Source organism: Mesoplodon densirostris, chromosome 5, assembly GCF_025265405.1.
Source record: "Mesoplodon densirostris isolate mMesDen1 chromosome 5, mMesDen1 primary haplotype, whole genome shotgun sequence".
NCBI classification, from domain to species: Eukaryota; Metazoa; Chordata; class Mammalia; order Artiodactyla; family Ziphiidae; genus Mesoplodon; species Mesoplodon densirostris.
Window position 1 is genome coordinate 150,602,992 of NC_082665.1, and position 23,346 is coordinate 150,626,337.

The following is a 23,346-nucleotide window of genomic DNA, read 5'->3' on the forward strand; positions in this document are numbered from 1 at the left end:
AAAACAAACTTATGGTTACCAAAGGGGAAAGGTGCAGGGAGGGATAAACTAGGAGTTTGGGATTAACATATACACACTACTATATATAAAATAGATAATCACCAAGGACCTACTGTATAGCACAGAGAGCTCTACTCAATATTTTGTAATAACCTATATGGGAAAAGAATCTAAAAAAGAATGGATATATGTATATGTATAACAGAATCACTTTGCTGTACACCTGAAACTAAAAGAACATTGTAAATCAACTGTATTCTAATATAAAATAAAAATTAAATTTAAAAAATGGACTTGGCACCAAATGTATATTGAAATGTAGGCTGAAATTTAATCCACATTATAGCATCCAAAACAAACAAACGTTAAAAATCTGATACTTGGAATTCTTCCATTTTGAGCTTATAAAAATCAACTCTTATTTTGATAATTTGAAGGTTTAGTTTCTTTTTTGTTTGTTTGTTTGTTAAATATATTTATTTATTTTTGGCTGAGTTGGGTCTTTGTTGCTGAGTGCGGGCTTTCTCTAGTTGTGGCGAGCGGGGGCTACTCTATGTTGCGGTGCGCGGGCTTCTCATTGTGGTGGCTCCTCTTGTTGCGGAGCACGGGCTCTAGGCGTGCGGGCTTCAGTAGTTGTGGTTCATGGGCTCTAGAGCGCAGGCTCAGTAGTTGTGGTGCCCGGGCTTAGTTGCTCCATGGCATGTGGGATCTTCCCGGACCAGGGCTCAAACCCATGTCCCCTGCATTGGCAGGCAGATTCTTAACCACTGCACCATCAGGGAAGCCCTGGAGGTTTAGTTTAATCAAGGTAGAAGAAATGGTTTCATGCTGCTCTTTGAGAGACATTCTCAGCAAACATACACTTCAGATATTTATCACCAATAAACAAAAAAACAGTTGGACAGAATAACCCTGTATATTTTTTCTTTTTCATATTTTCAAGTATTTAAATCTTTCCTTTTGAGAATCTGAAGTACCTAAACAGAGTATGATCAATGATAATAAAATAAACATCCAGCTATCTATAACACTAGTTGTATAGTAAGTTGAAAATGAATTCTTTTTAGAGCAAACCTCTTCCTTATTTCATACCACATGGAGTCTCTCAATTGACAATTCATTTTAGAAATGAAATCATCTGAATTTGATTAGACCCCTCCTATGTTTCATGATATTCAATACAGTATCTTTACCTTGCTATTTGTATTTGGTTAACCAACCTGAAATTATTTTCTCTAGAGTAGCTTTAAGAATAGGAAATAGCAAATGCCAATTATATGCATGTATGAATACACATGACTTTAAACTAAGGCATGCCTGGCTAATGTTTTTATATTTAAAATGATTAAAAAACCTTTTTATTTTGAGTTAATTATAGATTTCCAGAAGAACTGCAAAGAGAATACAGAGAATTCCCTTATACCCTTCACCCAGCTTCCTTTAATCATGTAGTTTTTTAAGTATTAGAAACATCTTGATATTTCATAAAAATTTTGATCAGATGAATGCAAATTACGTATTTCATAAAGAGCATCTTGAAATAGTTTTGCAGAACTATCATTTTTCATGCTCCTCATTAGTCTATGATATCTTGACATGTGTTTCACACATGTTCCATCTTTAACCAACAGTCCATTATGAGTACAAATTAAACTATACTTAAAACTAAGAACACTTAAAAACAATATAATGGTCCTTCTTAAACTCTTCCAAACAGTAGAAGAGGAGGGAATACTTCCAAACTCATTTTATTTTATTATTAAAAACAATTTTTACTGGAATATAGTTGATTTACAATATAGTTGATTTACAATTTACTGAAACTAAGTTGTCTTAGTTTCAGGTGTACAGCAAAGTGAATTATTATAAATATACATATATCCACTCTTTTTTAGATTCTTTTCCCATATAGACCATTACAGATTACTGAGTAGAGTTCCCTGTGCTATAGAGTAGGTCGTTATTACTTATCTATTTTATATATGGTAGTGTGTATATGTCAATTCCAATCTCCCAATTTATCCCTCCCCACCTCCACTCCCTGGTAACCATAAGTTTGTTTTCTACATCTGTGACACTACTTCTGTTTTGTAAATAAGTTCATTTGTACCTTTTTTTTAGAGTCCACATACAAGTGGTATCATATGATATTTGTCTTTCTCTGTCTGACTTGCTTCACTCATTATGACAACTCTAGGTCCATCCATGTTGCTGCAAATGGCATTATTTTGTTCTTTTTTATGGCTGAGTAATATTCCATTGTATATATGTACCACATCTTCTTTACCCATTCCTCTGTTGATGGGAATTTAGGTTGCTTCCATGACCTGGCTATTGTAAACAGTGCTGCAATGAACACTGGGGTGGGGTGCATGTATCTTTTCGAATTATGGTTTTCTCCGGGTATACGCCCAGTAGTTGGATTGCTAGGTCATATGGTAGTTCTAATTTTAGTTTTATAAACAACCTCCATACTGTTCTCCAGAGTGGCTGTACCAATTTACATTCCCACCAACAGTGTAGGAGGGTTCTTTTCTCCACACCCTCTCCAGCATTTATTGTTTGTAGATTTTTTTGATGATGGCCATTCTGACTGGTGTGAGGTGATACCTCATTGTAGTTTTGATTTGCATTTCTCTAATAATTAGTGATGCTGAGTATCATTTCATGTGCTTTTAGGCCATCTGTATGTCTTTGGAGAAATGTCTATTTAGATCTTCCACCCATTTTTTGATTGGGTTATTTCCTTTTTTTGATATTGAGCTGCATGAGCTGTTTGTATGTTTTGGAGATTAATCCCTTGTCAGTTGCATTGTTTGCAAATATTTTCTCCCATTCTGAGGGTTGTCTTTTTGTTTTGTTTATGGTTTCCTTTGCTGTACAAAAGCTTTTAAGTTTATTTAGATCTCACTTGTTTAATTTTATTTTTATTTTCATTACTCTAGGAGGTGGATCAAAAAAGATCTTGCTGTGATTTATGTCAAAGAGTGTTCTGCCTATGTTTTCCTCTAAGAGTTTTATAGTGTCTGGCCTTATATTTAGGTCTTTAATCCATTTTGAGTTTATTTTTGTGTATAGTGATAGGGAGTGTTCTAATTTCATTATTTTATATGTAGCTGTCCAGTTTTCCCAGCACCAACTGTTAAAGAGACTGTCTTTTCTCCATTGTATATTCTTGCCTCCTTTGTCATAGATTAGGGGACAATAGGTACGTGGGTCAAACTCATTTTATGAGGCCAGCATTACCCTTAATTCAACCAGACAACACTATAAGAAAAGAAAATTACATGTCAATATCTTTGATGAACAAAGATGAGATGAAAATCCTTAACAAAATATTAGCAAATTGAGGGCCTCCCTGGTGGCGCAGTGGTTAAGAGTCTGCCTGCCGATGCAGGGGATACGGGTTCGTGCCCCGGTCTGGGAGGATCCCATATGCCGCGGAGCGGCTGGGCCCGTGAGCCATGGCCGCTGGGCCTGCGCATCCGGAGCCTGTGCTCCGCAACGGGAGAGGCCACAACAGTGAGAGGCCCACATACCGCAAAAAGAAAAAAAAAAAAAAAATTAGCAAATTGAAATCAACAATACAGTAAAAGAATCATATACCATGGTCAAGTGGAATCTATTCCAGGGATGCAAGGATGGTTCAACACCCACAAATCAATCAACATGACACACCGCATTAACAAAATGAAGGATAAAAATCATATGATCATCTCAATAAATGCAGAAAAAGCATTTGCCAAAAATCACAATCCATTCATGATAAAAACTCTGAAGAAACTGGGAATAGAGGAAATATACCTCAACATGAGAGGCCATATATGGCAAGCTCACAGTTAGCATGAGATTCAACAGTGAAAAGCTGAAAGCGTTTCCTCTAATATCAGGAACAAGACAAGGAGACCCACTCTTACCACATTTATTCAACATAGTATTTCAAGTCCTAGCCAGAGTAATTAGGAAGAAAAAGAAGTAAAGGAATCCAAATCAGAAAGGAAGAAATAGGGCTTCCCTGGTGGCGCAGTGGTTGAGAGTCCACCTGCCGATGCAGGGGACACGGGTTCGTGCCCCGGTCCGGGAAGATCCTACATGCCGTGGAGCGGCTAGGCCCATGAGCCATGGCCCCTGAGCCTGCGTGTCCAGAGCCTGTGCTCCGCAATGGGAGAGGCTACAACAGTGAGAGGCCCGTGTACCGAAAAAAAAAAAAAAAAAAGAAAGGAAGAAATAAAACTATATTTACAAACGACACGGTATCACATATAGAAAACTCTAAAAACTCTACTAAAAAACTGTCAGGACTAATAAACAAATTCAGTAAACTTGCAGCATACAAAATCAATATACAAAAATCAGCTGCACTTCTATATGCTAATAATGAGCCATCAGAGTGAGAAATTAAGAAAACAATAGCATTTACACTTGCATTAAAAAGAATAAAATACCTAGGAATAAAAGGTGCTCAACATGTCTCATCATCAGAGGAATATAAATCAAAACCACAATGAGTTATCACTTCACACCTGTTAGAATGGCTATTATCAGGAAGACGACAAGTAATAAGCATTGGCCAGGATGTGGAGAAAGGGGAACCCTTGTGCAAGGTAAAGTAAATTGGTGCAGCCCCTATGGAAAACAATATGGAGGTTCCTCAAAAGATTAAAAATAGAACTACCATATGATCCAGCAATTCCACTTCTGGGTATGTATCTGAAAGAAATGAAAACACTAACTTGAAAAGGTACCTGCACTCCCATGTTCACTGAAACTTTATAATGGCTAAGACATGGAAACAACCCAAGTTGCTTTTTTTTTCTTTTTTTGCGGTACGCGGGCCTCTCACTGTTGTGGCCTCTCCCGTTGCAGAGCACAGGCTCCGGATGCACAGGTTCAGCGGCCATGGCTCACGGGCCTAGCCGCTCTGTGGCATGTGAGGTCTTCCCAGACCGGGACAAGAACCTGTGTCCCCTGCATCGGCAGGCGGGCTCTCAACCACTGCGCCACTAGGGGAGCCCCCAAGTTGCTTTTTAAATGGGAAAAACACTTAAATAATTGGTTTATTAATTTCCAAAAAGCAATTACTGATACAGAAACTATTATTGCCTTCAATTATATGAATTGATTCTAAGATCAATTTATAAGCTAATTCTAAAATTTCACATGGAAGTGGAAATGTGAAAGAAGAGCCAAGAGAACCTTGGTGGGGGGGGAACAAAGACAAAGTAGTAGCAATATTTTTTCCTTAAACTGAGCTGTGGGTAACAAGTGTTCATTGTACTGCTATGCTTTATATCTTACATAAGTTTTATAAATATTGTGCTGTAGATGTTTAATATTTTTAAAAAGAACAAAGAAAGAAGACCTTGCCTACCAAAAATCACTATTTATTATCAAGCTATAGTAATTAAAAGTGTGTTAATGGCACAGAAGCATAGATCAATGGAACTAGAGTCCTAAAACCAACCTATACATATATGAGAATCTATTAACTGATAATTTGACATGCCACTTATTAGAAAAATTATTATTCAAATGGATAGCCAACTGAACAAGAGTCCTCCCTTACACTATTCACAAAAATAAATTCCAGATGAATTAAAGATTTAAATTTTATATAAAAGTATAAGAAAATGTAAGATACTATGTTTATATCTTAAGGCAGGAAAGACATCCATTAAAAAGTTAGTTAAAAAAAAAGTTAGTTAAAAAAAAAAAAAGTAAAGTCAAAAACCATGAAAGCAAAGACAGGTATATCTGACATCAAAATTAAAAACCATTACTAACAAAGGGAGAGGACTACAACAGATTGGAGGAAAATGCACCATTTTCATAAATAATGAGTATCTAAAAGCCAAAGAACTCCTATAAATAAATAAAAAGTATTTGCTATGCTGCATATAACAGGAAAAAACAAAAATAAGAGTGCTTAAACAAAACAGAAGTTAAATTTCTCTTATGCAAAAGAAGTTGAGGGCTGGTGCAGCAGTTTGACCAAATGCTCAGAGACCCAGACTTTCCGGCTCACTGAGCTACCACCATGGTCCTCATAGTCTAGGATGGCTGTTAGAGCTCCAGTCATTACATCTGTGTTCCAATATACAGAATGTGTGAAGGGATGAAGGAGTGCCTCCTCTCTTGAAGGAGCCTTCAGAAAGTCATATCAAACCCTTCTGCTTATGTATTGTTAGCTAAAAGTTACCTAGTTACGCTTAGCTCCAAGGAAGCCAAAGAATATAGTCTTCTGGACGGGCAGCAATGGACCTGGCTAAAAACTGGGGTTCCTATTACTAAAGATGAAGGAAGAATGGATCACAGGAGGTAACCAGCAGTCTTTGCTATGCAATCTAAATAGAAAAGAAAAAAAGAAATACAAATGGTCAAAAACTAGTAAAGATGCTCAACCACATGGAAATAAAAATTAAAACGAGAGAGGAGTTTAAAAAACTTTTGAGAGAGGCAAAAATTTGCAAGTTGGTGAAGTCATGAGGATTTTTGTCCTCCGTTAATTTTTTACTTTTAACAAAGAGAATGTATTCTATATTCCTAGTGTAACTAAAAGTAATAAAAATATTTTATTTATTAAAAAACATAAACACATTACTGCTTTTAATTATATTACATATTATATAGTTACATAATATTAGTATAGATACCTTGGGGACCAATTTGGCATTATCTATTAAAATTTTGATTATATGACTATATGACCCAGTAATTCCATCTTTCAGTTGTTTATACAATATAAACATTCACACATTTGCGTAAGTACAAGGATGTTCATTGCAGTAATGTTTAAAAGCGGAAAAACTGCAAACAACCCAAGTGTTCATCACCAGGGGAATAGCCCTACTTAATTTTCTTCATAGCACTATTACCACTATCTGAAATTACATTATTTATTTATCTACTTATTTGTCATCTAGGAAATTAGCTCATCTAGGAAAAGAGTAGAGGCAAGGAGAACATATTTATATAATACTTGTTTGGTTAAAAATTCATTAGAAATAATGCATTGTCTTTTAAAATAATGAATCAAAACAGACACCATTCCAGCCTTTAATAACATGATCCCGCCAGAAGGCCCTCATGAACGCTTGCAGTTTTACAGACAAGCTGAGAAACAATGACCCAGATGAAGCCTCTTAACCTGCTATCCAGAGAGACCGTCATTGGACATGATCTGTTGCCCTTTTCTTTAGAGTCTGAGGCATTTCACAGTAGAATCAACACATTCTCTTCATTATGTGGAACCCTTAACTGCCTTTAATACATGGATTCCAATACTGCTGCCAACACTGAGTGATCCTCCACTCACTGAGCAGGGCCTGCCATGGGAAAGAGGTACCAACTAGAGTACCAGGAGAATGCCAAGATTGCTAAGACATACCATGCTGAGGGAAGACAAAATGCTGACACCTGAGCCACAGTGCTTGGGGCTTGGCACTGGTAGGAGTGCTGTATTCATCAGTACTCATAGCAGGAGCATTCCAGGGCTCCCTCCTCAAGGCTGGGAAACAGGGACTATGCCTGTGATCACGAAATGGAAGGGCTCAGGGTGCCTTTGCTATGATTTCTAAGTCCTTAATGACATACCCATTCACAGGCACTAATCTCTGCTTTTTATTTCTAACCTCACAGACAAGCAGTTTTCAAACTGCTTATAACAAAACAGAACAAAACTGGAGGGACTCAGTTCAAAAGAAAGCTTAAAGATGAATAAACATATGGGGGCACGGGAGAGAAAGAGCCTCAGTGCTCAGTCTTGGGGGGATGGGAGGAACACCCAGATTATTGAGAGATCTGGGAAGAAGAGTTTGAAAGGGAAGGGAGTGCTGGGGAAAATGAACTTTAACAAAGACCTGAGAGAAGGAGCTTTGTAGATATTAGGGGAAAGCAAAGGTCCTGAGGCAGGGATGTAGCTGCTCTGTTGAAAGAAGAACAAGAACCATTTGTGAGTGGGACAAAGTAAGCACAGGGGAGAGTAGCTGGAGATGAGGTCAGGGAAGTAAAAGGGGGTTTAGATTATGTAGGGCCTTGTAGGTAAGTGTAAAGCCTCTGATCAGAGAACTTACTTTGAACAGGGTCCCTCTAGCTGCTAGGAGAGCAAGGACAGAAGCAGGGAAAAAGAGGCTATGACAGTAATCCAGGTGAGATACAATGGGTTTGGACAAGGTAGAAGCAGTAGAGACACTGGGATGTGACCAATTCTAGGTACATTCTGAATGTAGAGCCAAGAGGGTTTGCTGAGAGACTGAATGTGGCGTGAAAGAGAAAGAAGAGAGTCAAAGATGTTGCCGAGGTTTTTGGCCTGGGTTCCTGGAAGAATGGAGCGGCCATTTACCGAGATGGGACAGGCTGTGGGAAGAGTGGGTTTTAGAGGGGAAGAGGAGGAGTTCAGTTTTGAGATGTCTGTTAGATATCCAATTGGAGAGGTCAAGTAGGCACTTTGATATCAGAGTATGAGATTCAGAGAAGAGGTCTAACTTGGAGAAAAAACTGGTAGTCCTTGGTGGTAGGACTGGTGTATATTTAAGGTCATGAGACTGGGTGAAATGACAAGGAAATAGGGTTGATAAGGAAGAATAGAGGTTTGAGGAATAAACAGCTCTCCGATTTTCAGAGGTCAGGAAGATGATGAAAACAAAAAGACTGAGAAAGAATCACCAGTAAGGTAGGAGGAAATCCAGAGAATGTAGTACTCTGGAAGCTAAGTGAAGAAAGCATTTCAGAGAAAGGAATAATCAACTGTGCAAAATGCTGTTGAAAGGTCAAGTAAGAAAAAGACTGAAAACTTACTCACTGGAGTTAGCAATGTGGAGGGTAAAGGCCTGACTCAAGAGAGACTGGTGGAAAGGAACTGGACTGAGTGAGTTAGACAACAGAGAGGAACAGATTTGGAGGAGGATGCAGGGTCAAGAGAGAGTTTGGGCTTGTATCATAAGGCACTGTATCTCTAGTATATAGCAAAGTGCCAAGCACATAGTGGTAACTCAGTAAATATTTGTTGATTGAGGTGAATGAGATCACTAACCACTGAATCAGGAAATAGTCTTAGTTCTAGAAGTTTAAAGGCTGATACATTGAAATGTGAGAATTCTTGGTTCAATAAAAAGAACTGCCTTTATTCTCCTTCAAAGCCTGAAAACTCTTTAATTTTGAAAACTATGGCTCACACACCTAGAACAGCTATCCCTAAATTTGAGAAGAGGGACTTCCCTGGTGGTGTGGTGGTTAAGAATCCAAGCAATGGTCCGGGAAGATCCCACGTGCCGCAGAGACACTAAGCCCGTGTGCCACAACTACTGAGCCTGCGCTCTAGAGCCCGAGAGCCACAACTACTGAGTCCATGTGCCACAACTACTGAAGCCTGCGTGCCTAGAGCCCATGCTCCGCAACAAGAGAAGCCACCAAAATGAGAAGCCCGTGCGCCTAGAGCCCGTGTTCCGCAACAAGAGAAGCCACCACAATGAGAAGCCCGTGCACCACAACGAAGAGTAGCTCCCTCTAGCCGCAACTAGAGAAAGCCCGCATGCAGCAACAAAGACCCAACACAGCCAAATAATAATAATAATAAATAAATAAATTTATTTAAAAAATAAATAAGTTTGAGAGGAATAGCAACAGAATTTGACAAATGCATGCTCTACAAGAAAATATACCTTTAATTCTGAATGGGTACAACGTATCCAAATACCTTTTGTACCTGGGACTCTGTGACTGGCTGGATCCCAGCCCTCTAGTTATGTCATGACTCACTATGCACTAGAATGGAAGACTCTTGGTGGTTGCTGAACGATCAGACTCTTGGTGGTATCTGACAAGGGTCTAGTAATCAGAATATATAAAGAACTCTTAACTACTCAACAACAAAAAAGACAAACAGCCCAATTAAAAAACAGGCAAAGAACTTGAATAGACATCTCTCCAAAGAAGATATACAAATGGCCAACAAACACATTAAAAGATGCACAACATCATTAGTCATTAGAGAAATGCAAATCAAAATCATAGTGAGATATCACTTCACATCCATGAGATTGGCCATAACCAAAACCAAAACCAAAACAAACCCAGAAAAAAACAAGGACGTGGAGAAACTATAACTTTCAAATACTGATAGTGGAAATGTAAAATGGTGCAGTTGCTGTGGAAAACAGTTTGGTGGTTCCTCAGAAAGTTAAACATAGAATCACCATATGATCCAGCAATTCCACTCCTAGGTATATATACAAAAGAATTGAAACAGGTATTCAAGTAAAAACTTGCACACGAAAGCTCTTGGCAACACTATCTATAGTAGCCAGAAGGTGTAAACAACTGAAATGTCCATCAACTGATAAACGGATAAACAAAAGGTGGTATATCCTTTCAGTGGAATTATTGTTCAGTCAAAGACAGGAATGAATATTATTCAAAGAAAGGAACACATGCTACAACATGAATGAACCTTGTAAACATCATGCTAAATGAAAGAAGCCAGATACAGGAAGTCACATTTTGTGTGATTCCATTTATATGAAACGTCCAAAATAAACAACTCCATAGAGAAAGAAAGCAAACTGGTGGTTTCCAGGAAATAGGGGGCGAAAGGGATGGGGAGTAACTGCTTAATGGGTACACGGCCTCCTTCTGGGGTGATAAAGAATGTTCTGGAATTAGATAATGGTTATGGTTGCACAACACTGTGAATGTATTGAGATTCACTGATTGTACACTTTAAAATGATTAAAATGGTTAATTTTATGTTATGTGAATTTTAACTCAATAAAAACAAGTCACACAGCTCACACTTGACAGATCAAGGTCATGCAACCACGAACTGACTCTAAATCCTATTACCATGCAACCACTGTGGTCTCCTTTACAAACCAAAGGCGCTCTGGACAACCTTGGCAGTGAACTTTTCCCTCCATCTATCACCATCAGGCATAGTACCTACCTATATTTGTGATAAAAGAATTCCTACAATTGCCTAAGCACATACAAGTTTCTAAACAAAATATTTTCTTATCATAAACTCCCAGTATAAACCTTAAACCAAAGTCTGCGATTCATGTCACAAAGTCATCCTTCATTCAGAAGTTAACCATCATGCACCTGATGAACCAATGACAGCTGTGAAAGACAATCCCTTACAAGATGATACTCCTGTTTGCAAAAATAGTACAGCAATGGGGTTTATTCCTTCAACTAATAAATACCATTCTTCACTAATAATCCTTGGCATTTTCCAGCCCCTGTGGTTTCTGTTCTGCTGGTAGATCACAACTCTTAGAAACAGGAAGTGTAAAACTGACCTTTAAACTCTCCTGTGCCAGATTAAGGTTGCCAGTGAGGCAGAAATGGATAAATGACAGATTGGTAGTGAACATCTGCATTACAACCCACTCCAGAGAGTCATTCTAATCCAAAGTCTTCAAGGTAACAGCATTCATACAACCTTTTGGAAACCAAAGTTTGTTTGGTGTTCTCTTCTTCTCCTTCTCTCTGAGCTCAATGAGGGCCTACTTCTCCAACTTATATCCATACCCTTTAATCACCATCAATGGTAAAGATTTCAAAGTATGAGAAATGTTACATACACGCAACTGGAAAACCAAACTGCAATATCAAGTTAATTAGAAAAAAACACAGCCGCATAAACTATCCCTAGGAATGACAGCTAGATACATATTCCCTGACATAGCCAAGTATTCCATTTTCAACATGCCAACAATCTGGTCTTTGTTCATCAGTTCACTGGAAGGATGATGTCAGGGTCACTGGAGCCCTGCTGGTCCTTAGGAGTTCTATGGCTTTCCAGATAAGAAAGAGACTAAGGGCCTAATCACCAACATCTGAGTCTCAAGGGTCCTGGTAAAATATCTCCTCAGTGAAAAGCACAAAGTCTCCAAAACAAATATAAGCAAGACCCCTCTGAAAGGGGGTAGACGGGTAATCAGGCACGACTGAGATACCTCCCTGAAAAGTCAGGAGAAGCGTCTGGGTAACCAACACAGACTAAGCACCTACCATAGAGACATGTAAGACACCTCCCCCTGCCTCATCACTCCCCTTTTGGTTAAACATCTCAAAAGATTTTTCCAACATTCACCGTTTCCATTTCCTTACTTTCTATCCACTTCAATCTGGCTTCTGCCTTTTTCAATCTAAAACGGTTGTTGCTAAGGTCAAAGACTCCATTTGCTAAATTCAGTACATCATTTTAGGTCTACATCTTTACTTGATGACTCCTCTTTTTAAAATACTCTCTTCCCTTCCCTTTCATGGCACTTCTTAAACTGGATTAAATTTGAAAGTGAGCTTCTAAGACAAAAATCGAATATAGTTTAAATTACTCTCGAAAATTCTTTAAATGGCCTATTAAGTAAAGCCTAACTGATTTTTGTATGCATAACTCTACACAGTAATGAACAGCATATATGTATGCATGCAAAAAAAAAAAAAACAACAGTAAGTATACCTGCAAAATAGAACGCTTTCTTTCATCTAATTAGAAACACCTTCAAATATATTCGGTTAAGTTTGCATACCTTAAGGGCAAGCAAGGTGTCATTCCACTGTACCTCTGGCCACTTCTCATCCCTCTCCTGAGGTTACCCTCCTTGACCCAACTTTGGAATGCTGGGCCTGAGCCCTCTTCTCTTCTTAATCCCTATCGATGGTTCTCAATTTCCACTGCTCAGTGGAATCACCTGAGGACCTTTTAAAAATCCCAGGCTGCAATTCAGAGCAAGCCAACAGAAAGAGAAATTGAGGCGGGCCCCAGCATCAGTATTTTTTAACCATTCAATGTTTCCAATGTGTAGCCAAGATGAGAATCACTATTCTCTACTCTCCCTACAGCAGGCATCACACACTCATATGTCCATACAGTCAGAGGAGAAAATAAACAAAGCAGGCCAGGACTAAGTTTTAGGGAGTGGTAGGCTCTTTGGTGGACTAGAAAGCAGCTGGGATCAGCTGTGACAGAGCTCCAATCAACTGCTCTCATATGGGAAAGCCAGCTCCGTAGTGCTACATCTTCTCACTTTTAAAGAAAAGCTCCAAAATCTGGATTTTCACGGGAAATGTTCACATTTTAAATTACTGGCAACTAACTCAAAATTAAACAACAACAACAAAAACCACTGTATGTGAAAAACAACACACATCTGTAAACCAGATTCAGCTCTGGGCTGTGGGTGTACAACCTCTGCGTGGGGCAATTCCATCTACATCCTTCAATTGACACCTAAGTATTTATATCCCCAGTCCATCACACCCTTCTGGGCTCTGGATTTGAATGATCAAATGCTTATGTGACATCTCCACTTCTCACCAGTCCCAAAGTGAACTGTAATTCAAACCACCTCAACCATTTATCCTTCCAACGTTCTCTAGCTCAGGTAACGCCGTTCACCTGGCTGGGTAAGTGAGAACCCTGGGCTTTATCCTCTACACGTATTTCTCCCTCTCACTGCTTGTACCGTATCAATCAACAAATCCTATCAATTATGCCTCCTAAATATATCCCCTGCATCCATTTACTTCTCTCCATCTCCTCTGCTACCAACTTGGTCCCAGCTATCAGTTTTTCTCTACCTTTCCACAGTGTAGTTTTCCCTTTGTATCCATGGATGTAAACCTGCAGATATGGACGGCTGACTGTACCACGCCATCTTATATAAGGGACTTGAGCATCCGTGGATTTTGGTATCCAGGGGGGTCCTGGAACCAATCCCAAGCAGATAGTAAAGGCTGACTGTATTAGCCAGCTCAGGTAGCCATAATGAAATACCATAGACTGGGTGGCTTAAACAACAGAAATTAACATTCTTACAGTTCTGGAGGAAAGAAGTCCCAGATCAAGGTCCAACAAGGTTGGTTTCTGGTAAGGACTCTCTTCCTGGCTTGTAAATGGCTACATTCTCACTGTGTGCACATGGCCTTCCCTTCCTCCTCTTCTTATAAGGCCACCAATTTTATTGGATTAGGGCCCCAACCCTTACGACCTCATTTAACTTTAATTACCTCCTAAAGACTATTTTCAAATATAGTCACATTAGGGATTAGGGCTTCAAAAAGCAATTTTAGGGGGACACAATTCACTTTATAACACACTGTAATCTTAGTTAGAATCAGTTTTCTCCAACATCCACTCATTTCCTTCCAAGCCATTTGCTCCAATATGACCAGGGTAATCTTTTACAACCACAAATATTTACAAATGTGTGTGTGTATATATCTGACCCAACAATTCCACTTCTAGGAGTTTATCCTACAAATATATTCACACACATGTGAACTAGCATATGCATAGTATGATTTGCTATAGTAAATTACTGGAAACAATTTAAATGTCCCTCAACAGAGGAACACAGTTTAAATGTCCCTCAGTAGAGGATCCATTAAATAATCTGTGGTGTATCTATACAATGGAATACTATACAGTCATTCAAAAGGATAAGAAAACTATATATTGGAATGGAAAGATTTCCAGGACATTGTTAAGAGAAAAAAACAAGGAACAGAACAGTGTGTACCGTATGCTACCATTTGTGTAAACAACAGGAGGAAAGAATATGCATTTGCTTGAATGCCACAGAAAATGTCTAGAATGATACATAAAACTACTAACAGTGGTTATCCTGCTGGAGGGTATGAGGAAAGTGGCAGCTGGGGGAGGAAATAAGACCCACTGCAGACATTCTTATCTAATGGGCCTGGAGCATGGCCCAGGCACTAGTATTGTTTTAAGTTCCTCTAGTGATTCTGATAAACAGGCTGGACTGAGAACTGCTGCTCACCGTGCCTTCACCTACTTTCCCAGCTTCATTTTGCATCATCCGGCCCCTATCACTCTCCATCCTCCAGCCATACTGGCCTCTGAATTCCCAGAAAAGGTCCTGCTCCTTCTGCCTGGAATATAGTCCCCCTAAGCTTTACCTTGTAACTTCTATTTATTCTTCAGTCTACCTCCCCTTATAGGTTACTTCCCAAAGAAACCTTCCCTAGTTTCCAAACTAGGTCAGTACCCCTTTTTTATGTACTCAGAGCACCCTGTACTTCTTCCAGAATCTATCACAATTGTACCGAGGAACTGTATAATTATACATGTATGTGTCTGTCACTCTCTTTAGACTCTAAGGTCCAGGAGTGCAGAGACCACATCCGTGGCTTTTACCACTGTATTCCCAGACCTAAATTAAGGTCTGGCTGGCAAGGTAGGCTCTCTCTCAGATGTTTGTTAAATGAATGACTGCTCTTACCTTCAAACCCAGCAGGGTAGAAAAAATGACACAGAAGCAAATGAGGACAATGCAGTGTCATTAGTGTTAAGACAGCAGTCCCTTTAGAACAGTGGTTCTCAACTGGGGGTGATTTTGGCCCTCCCAGGGGACATCTGGCAATGTCTAGAGGCATTTTTGAGTGTGGGTGGTGTGGGTTGTGTGACTGTTTGACTGTCACAACTGTATGTGTATGCAGGCGGACTACTGGTAACTATTAACCAGAGGTCAGGAATGCTGCTCAACATCCTACAGTGCACAGGACAGCCTCCACGAGAAGAATGATCTGGTCCAAAATGTCAATGGTACCTCTAATTTAGAGGACGGTCATACTCAAAAGGGTGATCAATTCTATTCCAGGCAGTGGGGTTTTTTTGGGGGGGAGGTGGGGTGAGGAGGATGTCAAGAAAAACTTCAGAGAGGAAGTAAAGCTTTAAGCTGTATGTTGAAGGGTGGCATGGACCATATCAGTGTAGACTGTTTGCCAGAAGTAATACGAAGCCTCTGAAGCATTTAAAAGCAAAGTTATGGTTTGAACAGGTACCCCCCCTCAAGTAGCCCATACCCCAATATTACTCATCTCCTTTATTCCCTTCTTGCTGAAACAAACCTTTCATTCTCTTAGGGCAGTGGTTTCAGCTAAACATCAAGGCCAAATTAAGTCAGACTAAGAAAAAGTCGTATATCCCTTTCAATCTCCAAAATGTTAGCTGCATTTTAAAATATGCAAATATTTATGAATACAAATAAATCTTTAACTGCTTAAAGTTCAGATTATTCGTAGATAAAGCTATTTTTTGAACTCAACAGCCAGGTTGCTCCTGGTAAAGACTTCTCCAAAGCTTTCCATTTTTTAAAAAAAACTTCTTTCCTCTGTTCTCAATTTCTGAGCTCCCAGAGTTAGAAAAGATTCAAGTTTTCCCACAAGTATCTCATGCTGTAAGTTCTTCTGCCAGAGAGGACAGGGTGCAATAAGTGTGAATAAACTGTATGTATAAATTAGTCTATAGATTTTTTAAAAGGCTCTCACTAAAAGTCATGGATACTCCTGGAAGAAAGGAAATTGAGGTAATTTAAAATAGTATGACCAAGAAAGAAAACGGTGTTCTACTATAACACAAGCCTGCTGCCTACTGAGCTGGAAACACACGCTCTGCTCTAGTATGGCTATTCTTAGGGTCTCAGACTGGGTGCTCTCTCTATGAGAAACTGAGGCCCGAGACTAACGAAGAACAAAGAAAAATGCTCGGCACGGAAGGTTTGGGCGATGTTTTGTACATAAAAGATTTGAGGAGGAAGACTTCCTCAGATTTTGGAAGGCATACTAATCACTCTTTTTTTGCTTACGTGTTAAAATTTTTTATTTCGTGTTTCCAGACCACTTCCTAATAAGAAAATACCTTATAATTTACAAAGAGCAATTGATCCTCCCTTACATTTGCTGACCACTAAAACTGGATACAGTTTCCTTAAGCTTTACCAGAGTCAGAGGATTGGGAATAATGTGAGCATAGCAGAGTTCAGATGCAACATCAACTCCAAGGCCGGCCAGCTGGTTTCCATCGAGAGGTCCCCCAGGAGAAAGCCCCTCCGAGGCGGCGGCCGGGGTCGGCGCGGGAGCGAGACTCACTGGGGCGGCCCAGCGGCGGGCGCGGGGCAAGGCCGGGGTCAGCCCGACCCCTGTTTACCTTTGTTTCAGGTACTCCCTTTCCCAGCCGGCCCCGGGATCCCGCCCGAGGCCGCGAGCTGGTGACACATCCTTCTTTGGCCAAGTCGGGCCGAGGTTGGTCAGGGGGCGGGGAAGGAAAATAAAGGCTCAGCGCCTAACGACGTGACTCTCAGTTCTTCCAAAACGTTGGCATTTGTTTCTCTGCCAAGCTTTCCTATTAACAAGTTCCCGAGGGTTGTACGGGCGAACTGGCCCCCCAACCCCCCGAAAGTGGGAGGGACCAGGCCGTCCCCCGCCTTCCCTCCTCCGTGGGCGCCCCCGGGGCAGGCAGTTTCCACACCTCCCGGGCTGACAAGGCCCGGGACCGAGCCGGGCGTGCGGCGGCGCCCGCACCGCCTCGAACCCCGACTTGCGCGGCTCAGCCAGCAGGGGCAGCGCCGCGCTGCCCTGCCGACCCCGCTGGCCCCTGGGGCCAGGCCGGTCCCCGCCCTCAGGCCCCGGCCCCGCCCGCCCGGGCCTCCGCGCACCGCCCCCCGCCCTCGCCACAACCCGCGGGCCGAACGCGGGACGCGAGGGCCCCGGGCCGCGCGGCTGGCGGCCCCACGCTTACCTCAGCGCCCGCGGCTCCTCCTCTGGCTGCTGCCTCCGCTCGCGCACAGCGTTGGCCGCCAGGGCTCCCGGCGGCGCGGGATGTGGGCTGGGAAAGCCGCGCGTGAGGAGCTGAGGCCCAAGCGCGCCCCGCCCAGCCGCCCGTCCACCCCCTCCCATCCCTCAGCCCCACCCTCTGCTGCGGGCTCGGCGCCCCGCCCTCCCGCCAGGCTCCGCCCCTCCCAGAGGGCCCCGCCCACTCTGCCGGCCAGAGAGTGAAAGGGGGCACTTAGGGGCGCCGCAAGAGCCGCCAGGGCCGCTGTCCGTGCAGTCCCCTGTATGGCGGGCCTGCGGAGATGCGATTCGTAGTGCTTACTACGATTTGGCTGATGAGAGTTGCACTCTGATTTATTATCACTGTTATCGCTGTTGTTATCTTCATTAGTTGTTTTGCCCTCCTGTAGCCGACTGGATGGTTCCATTGAGGCCAGAGGCGGTGGACAGGTAGCCCTCACCGCTGACCAGACACTCCCTGTCACTCCGATCCAACCTGTGGCCAGCACCTGCGCCACATGTCATTATGATATAGTGAACAAGTTGTGTGAATTTTGAAAGAAGAGATATTTATTTTTAACAGTTATTGTTAAATATAACACAAATATAGAAAGCCGTATAAAACCAATGTACAACTTATAGATTATCCTGAGACATAACACCCTTATAACCACTCCTGAGATTTAACACCATGTGAAATGGTCTGGTTTAAAACATAAATCTCATCGCAAGCTGGGGGGACTCAGCTTGGGAAGGTCCTCCCAAAATTGCCTTCCTTGTAACTGACACAGGAACTCATAGGCCACCTGCCCACAATCATGTGCTAAGAGCACATATGAAAAATGTGAAAAAGTGAAATTCTTAATTAAAAAGATAAATCAAAAAATACATAAACATGTAAACAACTTAAAAAATAAGTCAATCAGGAGATTGAACAGCATGAGTAAGGAGCACCTAGGGGTGGGAGGTAGGTGGGTATGTGAAGACTTAAAAATAGCCAGGGATTAGGTGGCCTGTAAGGATAGGTCCTGGACACCTAGCTGTCCTCACTGTGTCACTAGCACCTAGCACAGCACCAGCCATATAGTAGGTGCTGTGTGTGTATTATAGTTCAAGGAAAGAAAAATATTATATATATATATATATACACACATATACATATATATATGTATATGTATGTGTATATATATATATATATATATATATATATATATATATATATATATATATATATACATATATATACAGTTGACCCTTGAACAAGGTTGGGCAGGTTAGGGCCGTCTATCACCCACCCACCTCCCTTGCAGTGGAAAGTCCTCTGTACTGCTATCTCTACCTCAAAAACAAAGGAATTGATAAATGACTCACCTAAGGGCAGGAAGCTGAAAAAGTGGATAGAATCAGGACTCAAAACCCTAGTTGTTTTCACTCCACATACTGCAATCTCTAATCAAACAAAACTTTTCCCCACATTTAAAGATTTGTAACATGAAAATCCAAGTACCATATTTATTGAAAATATCTGCATATAAATGGACCTGCAAAGTCCAAACCCTTGTTGTTCAAGGGTCAACTGTATAATCACCCCAAACATGCTTTGCCTACTGAACAATTTCATCCAGGGTCAGATCTTCCAATAGCTAAAAAGATGTGCTCTGAAAGATGCCTTCATGCCTTAGAAAAAGGTCATTATACTTTAAACCTTATACTGCTTTCCAGTTTAAAAAAAGCCCTTTCGTGTGCATTAGGTTATCTTACTTGAGACTTAGAGCAGTCATGTGAGAAAGGCAGGGCAGGACGGAAGGACTTTGCAAAGGTCACAGTGTAATGCATACCTGTAAGGAAGGGAAGTACACAATGAATTATACAACAATTTTAGTACTGCTGACCCTGCCAATCTCTGCTGGATTCCTGGTTTGCCTTGACAGTTTTATTACCTGAATTTTTAACATTAGAGCTTTTTGGGCTCCTTTGCCATACATTTATATGCAGTATGACTTGAATTTATAAAGGACACAACATCTAACTTGAAATTTGATTCAGTACGACAGAGTCGGCATCTCTGTCGTAAACACCTTGGCGAATTAGGGTGGAGAGCTGCCAATTCGCCATGGTTTATTGAGCATCCCAGCTCTGTGGTTTGGTGATGGAAATACAAAGAATAGAAAATGAGTAAGACATCATTTTTGCTCTCATAGGGTTTATGGCCGAATTAGGGAGAACGATTTGAAAATAAATGAGAGTTTAATTTATTTGGATGGTAGGGGAACATTCCTGAGCACAATTAATTCTATTAGGTGTAGGGAGACAGTATGGCAAACCTTTTCAGAGAAGAGAACATCTGATTTTTTTAATTATGGAAAAAGATCAAATATTGCAAAAGCAGAGAGAATAATATGTGAACTACTAATCTCTCATTACTCAGCTTTAACAGTTACCATCCCATGGCCAATTTCTTCCAGCTGTACCCTCACCTTCTCTTTCCCTCCCTGGATTATTTTCAAGCAAGTCACAGCAGCGTATTATTTCACCCATAAATATTTTACTATGTAGCTCTAAAAACTGAGGTCTATGTTTAAAAACAACAAAATCATTTATCTTTAAAAATTAATGATTTCTTAACATCTAGCCAGTATTCAAATTTCCCCAATTTTCTCATAACTGTTTTAAATAGTTTATTTCTTCAAATCAGGATTCAGACAAGGTCCTAATATCATATTTTTTAAAAAAATAATGCTTCTTTTTAATTTTTATTTGTTTATTTTAAAATTTTAATTTAATTTAATTTAATTTTTTGGCTGCACCAAGCAGCTTGTGGGATCTTAGTTCCCCAACCAGGGATCAAACCTGGGCCCTTGGCAGTAAAAGCAAGGAGTCCTAACCACTGCACCGCCAGGGAATTTCCATCACATTGTATTTAGTGAAAACTCTTAAACCTTTTTCTTTCTGTGCACTTTATATACTGAAGAAATCAACAGGTCCTGTGGATTTTTCCACATTCTGCACTTTACTGATTACACCCCTGAGGTGTTGTTTAACATGTTCTTCTACCCCTGTATTTCTCATAAACAGATAATAGAACTAGCGACTTGATTAGATTTAGGAAAATACAATCCATAATAAAGAGAAAAGTCAATCCATCAAAAACAAACCCAGGACTGTCATGGATGTTAGTATTAGCAGATAAAGACAATAAAACAGTTACCCTAATTGTGTTTTAAATGTTCAAAAAGTTAAGCAGAGACATGAGATGCATAGGAAGACTGAAATTCTACTTCTAGAGAGGAAGATGACAATGTCTGAATAAAAATACACTGGATAGATTAGTGACAAATTAGGTATTGCCAAAGAAAAGATTAGTGAACTTGAAGTCACACCAATAGAAATTTCCAAAATGAAGCATACATAGGAAAAAATTTGTTTGAAAACATAAAGAGAATCAGTGAATTGTGGGACAATTTTAAGTAGCCTAACATATGTAAGTGAAGTCTCCAAAGGAGAGAGATGGTGACAAAAAATATTTGGATAAATGATGGCCTAAAATTTTCAAAATTGATGAAAACTATATACTCACAGATCTAAGAATTTCAACACAACCAAACACAAAAAACCATAAAGAAACCCACGTGAAGGCATATCAAAATCAAATTACTCAAAATGAGTAATAAGGAGAAAAATCTTAAAAGTAGCAGGAGAAAAGAGACATGTTATATATAGAGGAACAGCAGATCTCCTGTTAGGAACAATGCAAGCAAGAAGAGAGTGAAATAACATCTTTAAAGTACTGAAAAGAACTATCAATCTAGAATTATATTCTCATCTCAAAAATGAAGACAAAATAAAGACTTTTGCAGATGTACAAAGTCTAAAAAAATTAATCATAGCAGACCTGTACTATAATAAATGCTAAAGGAACTCCTCCATGCATAAGGAAAAATGACACCAAATTGAATTATGGATCTACAAAAAGGAAGGAAGAGCAAAAAAATAGTAACTGCATTATAAATACATAAAATCTTAAAGTTATTATTAAATCTCTTTAAAAGATGCTTTATTATTTAAACAAAAAAAAATGTATTATGGGTATGATCGCCAGATAAAATATGGGGTGCCCAGTTAACTCTGAATTTCAAATAATTGTTACCTTTTTAGTATTTCAAAATATTGCATGGAACATACTTATTTAATGAAGTTATTTGTTATTTATCTGAAATTTAGATTTTACTTGGTGTCATTCATTTTTATTTGCTATATATGGCAACCCAATTTTGAGATGTATAATGTATGACAAAAACAGCAAAAAGGCTAAGAGAGGAAATAAAAGTACGCTGCTCTAAGTTTCTTATACAGTATGGATACATGAAGTGGTACGATTTCACTCGAATTTAAATTTTGATAAGCGAAGGATACATACTATAAACCCTAAAGCAACTACTAAAATAACCAGACAATAAGAGCTAACAAAGCAAAAAAGGAGTTAAAATGTAAACATAGAATTTTTAAATTAATCCAAAAGAACATACAAAAAGAGGAGAAAGCAACAAATAATCAATTGGAAATGTAGAAAGCAATTAACAAGATGATAGACTTTAACCAAACCATATCAATAATCACATTAATTTTTCACAGAACTAGAGCACAAAATTTCACAATTTGTATGGAAACACAAAAGACCCCGAATAGCCAAAGCAATCTTGAGAACGAAAAATGGAGCTGGAGGAATCAGCTGACTATACTACAAAGCTACAGTAATCAAGACAGTATGGTACTGGCACAAAACAGAAATATAGATCAATGGAACAGGATAGAAAGCCCAGAGATAAACCCACAGACATATGGTCACCTTATCTTTGATAAAGGAGGCAGGAATGTACAGTGGAGAAAGGACAGTCTCTTCAATAAGTGGTGCTGGGAAAACTGGATAGGAACATGTAAAAGTATGAGATTAGATCACTCCCTAACACCATACACAAAAATAAGCTCAAAATGGATTAAAGACCTAAATGTAAGGCCAGACACTATCAAACTCTTAGAGGAAAACATAGGCAGAACACTCTATGACATAAATCACAGCAAGATCCTTTTTGACCCACCTCCTAGAGAAATGGAAATAAAGACAAAAATAAACACATGGGACCTAATGAAACTTCAAAGCTTTTGCACAGCAAAGGAAACCATAAACAAGACCAAAAGACAACCCTCAGAATGGGAGAAAATATTTGTAAATGAAGCAACTGACAAAGGATTAATCTCCAAATTTTATAAGCAGCTCAGGCAGCTCAATAACAAAAAAACAAACAACCCAATCCAAAAATGGGCAGAAGACCTAAATAGACATTTCTCCACAGAAGATATACAGACTGCCAACAAACACATGAAAGGATGCTCAACATCTTTGCTCATTAGAGAAATGCAAATCAAAACTACAATGAGATATCATCTCACACCAGTCAGAATGGCCATCATCAAAAAATCTAGAAACAATAAATGCTGGAGAGGGTGTGGAAAAAAAGGAACACTCTTGCACTGTTGGTGGGAATGTGAATTGGTACAGCCACTATGGAGAACAGTATGGAGGTTCCTTAAAAAACTACAAATAGAACTACCATATGACCCAGCAATCCCACTACTGGGCATATACCCTGAGAAAACCATAATTCAAAAAGAGACATGTACCAAAATGTTCACAGCAGCCCTATTTACAATAGCCCGGAGATGGAAACAACCTAAGTGTCCATCATCGGATGAATGGATAAAGAAGAT

At 39.8% G+C, this 23,346-nt stretch overlaps 1 protein-coding gene across 1 annotated transcript in view; it reads right to left on the reverse strand.

Annotated features, from left to right (window-relative positions):
* The window catches only part of PPP2R3A (protein phosphatase 2 regulatory subunit B''alpha), a 220,019-nt gene extending 202,386 nt beyond the window's left edge, over window positions 1-17,633 (reverse strand). Inside the window, exon 1 of the mRNA XM_060099647.1 lies at window positions 17,549-17,633. The gene's annotated coding sequence lies outside the window, so the exon portion shown is untranslated. The remainder of the gene's footprint in view (window positions 1-17,548) is intronic.
* Window positions 17,634-23,346: the final 5,713 nt, after the last annotated feature.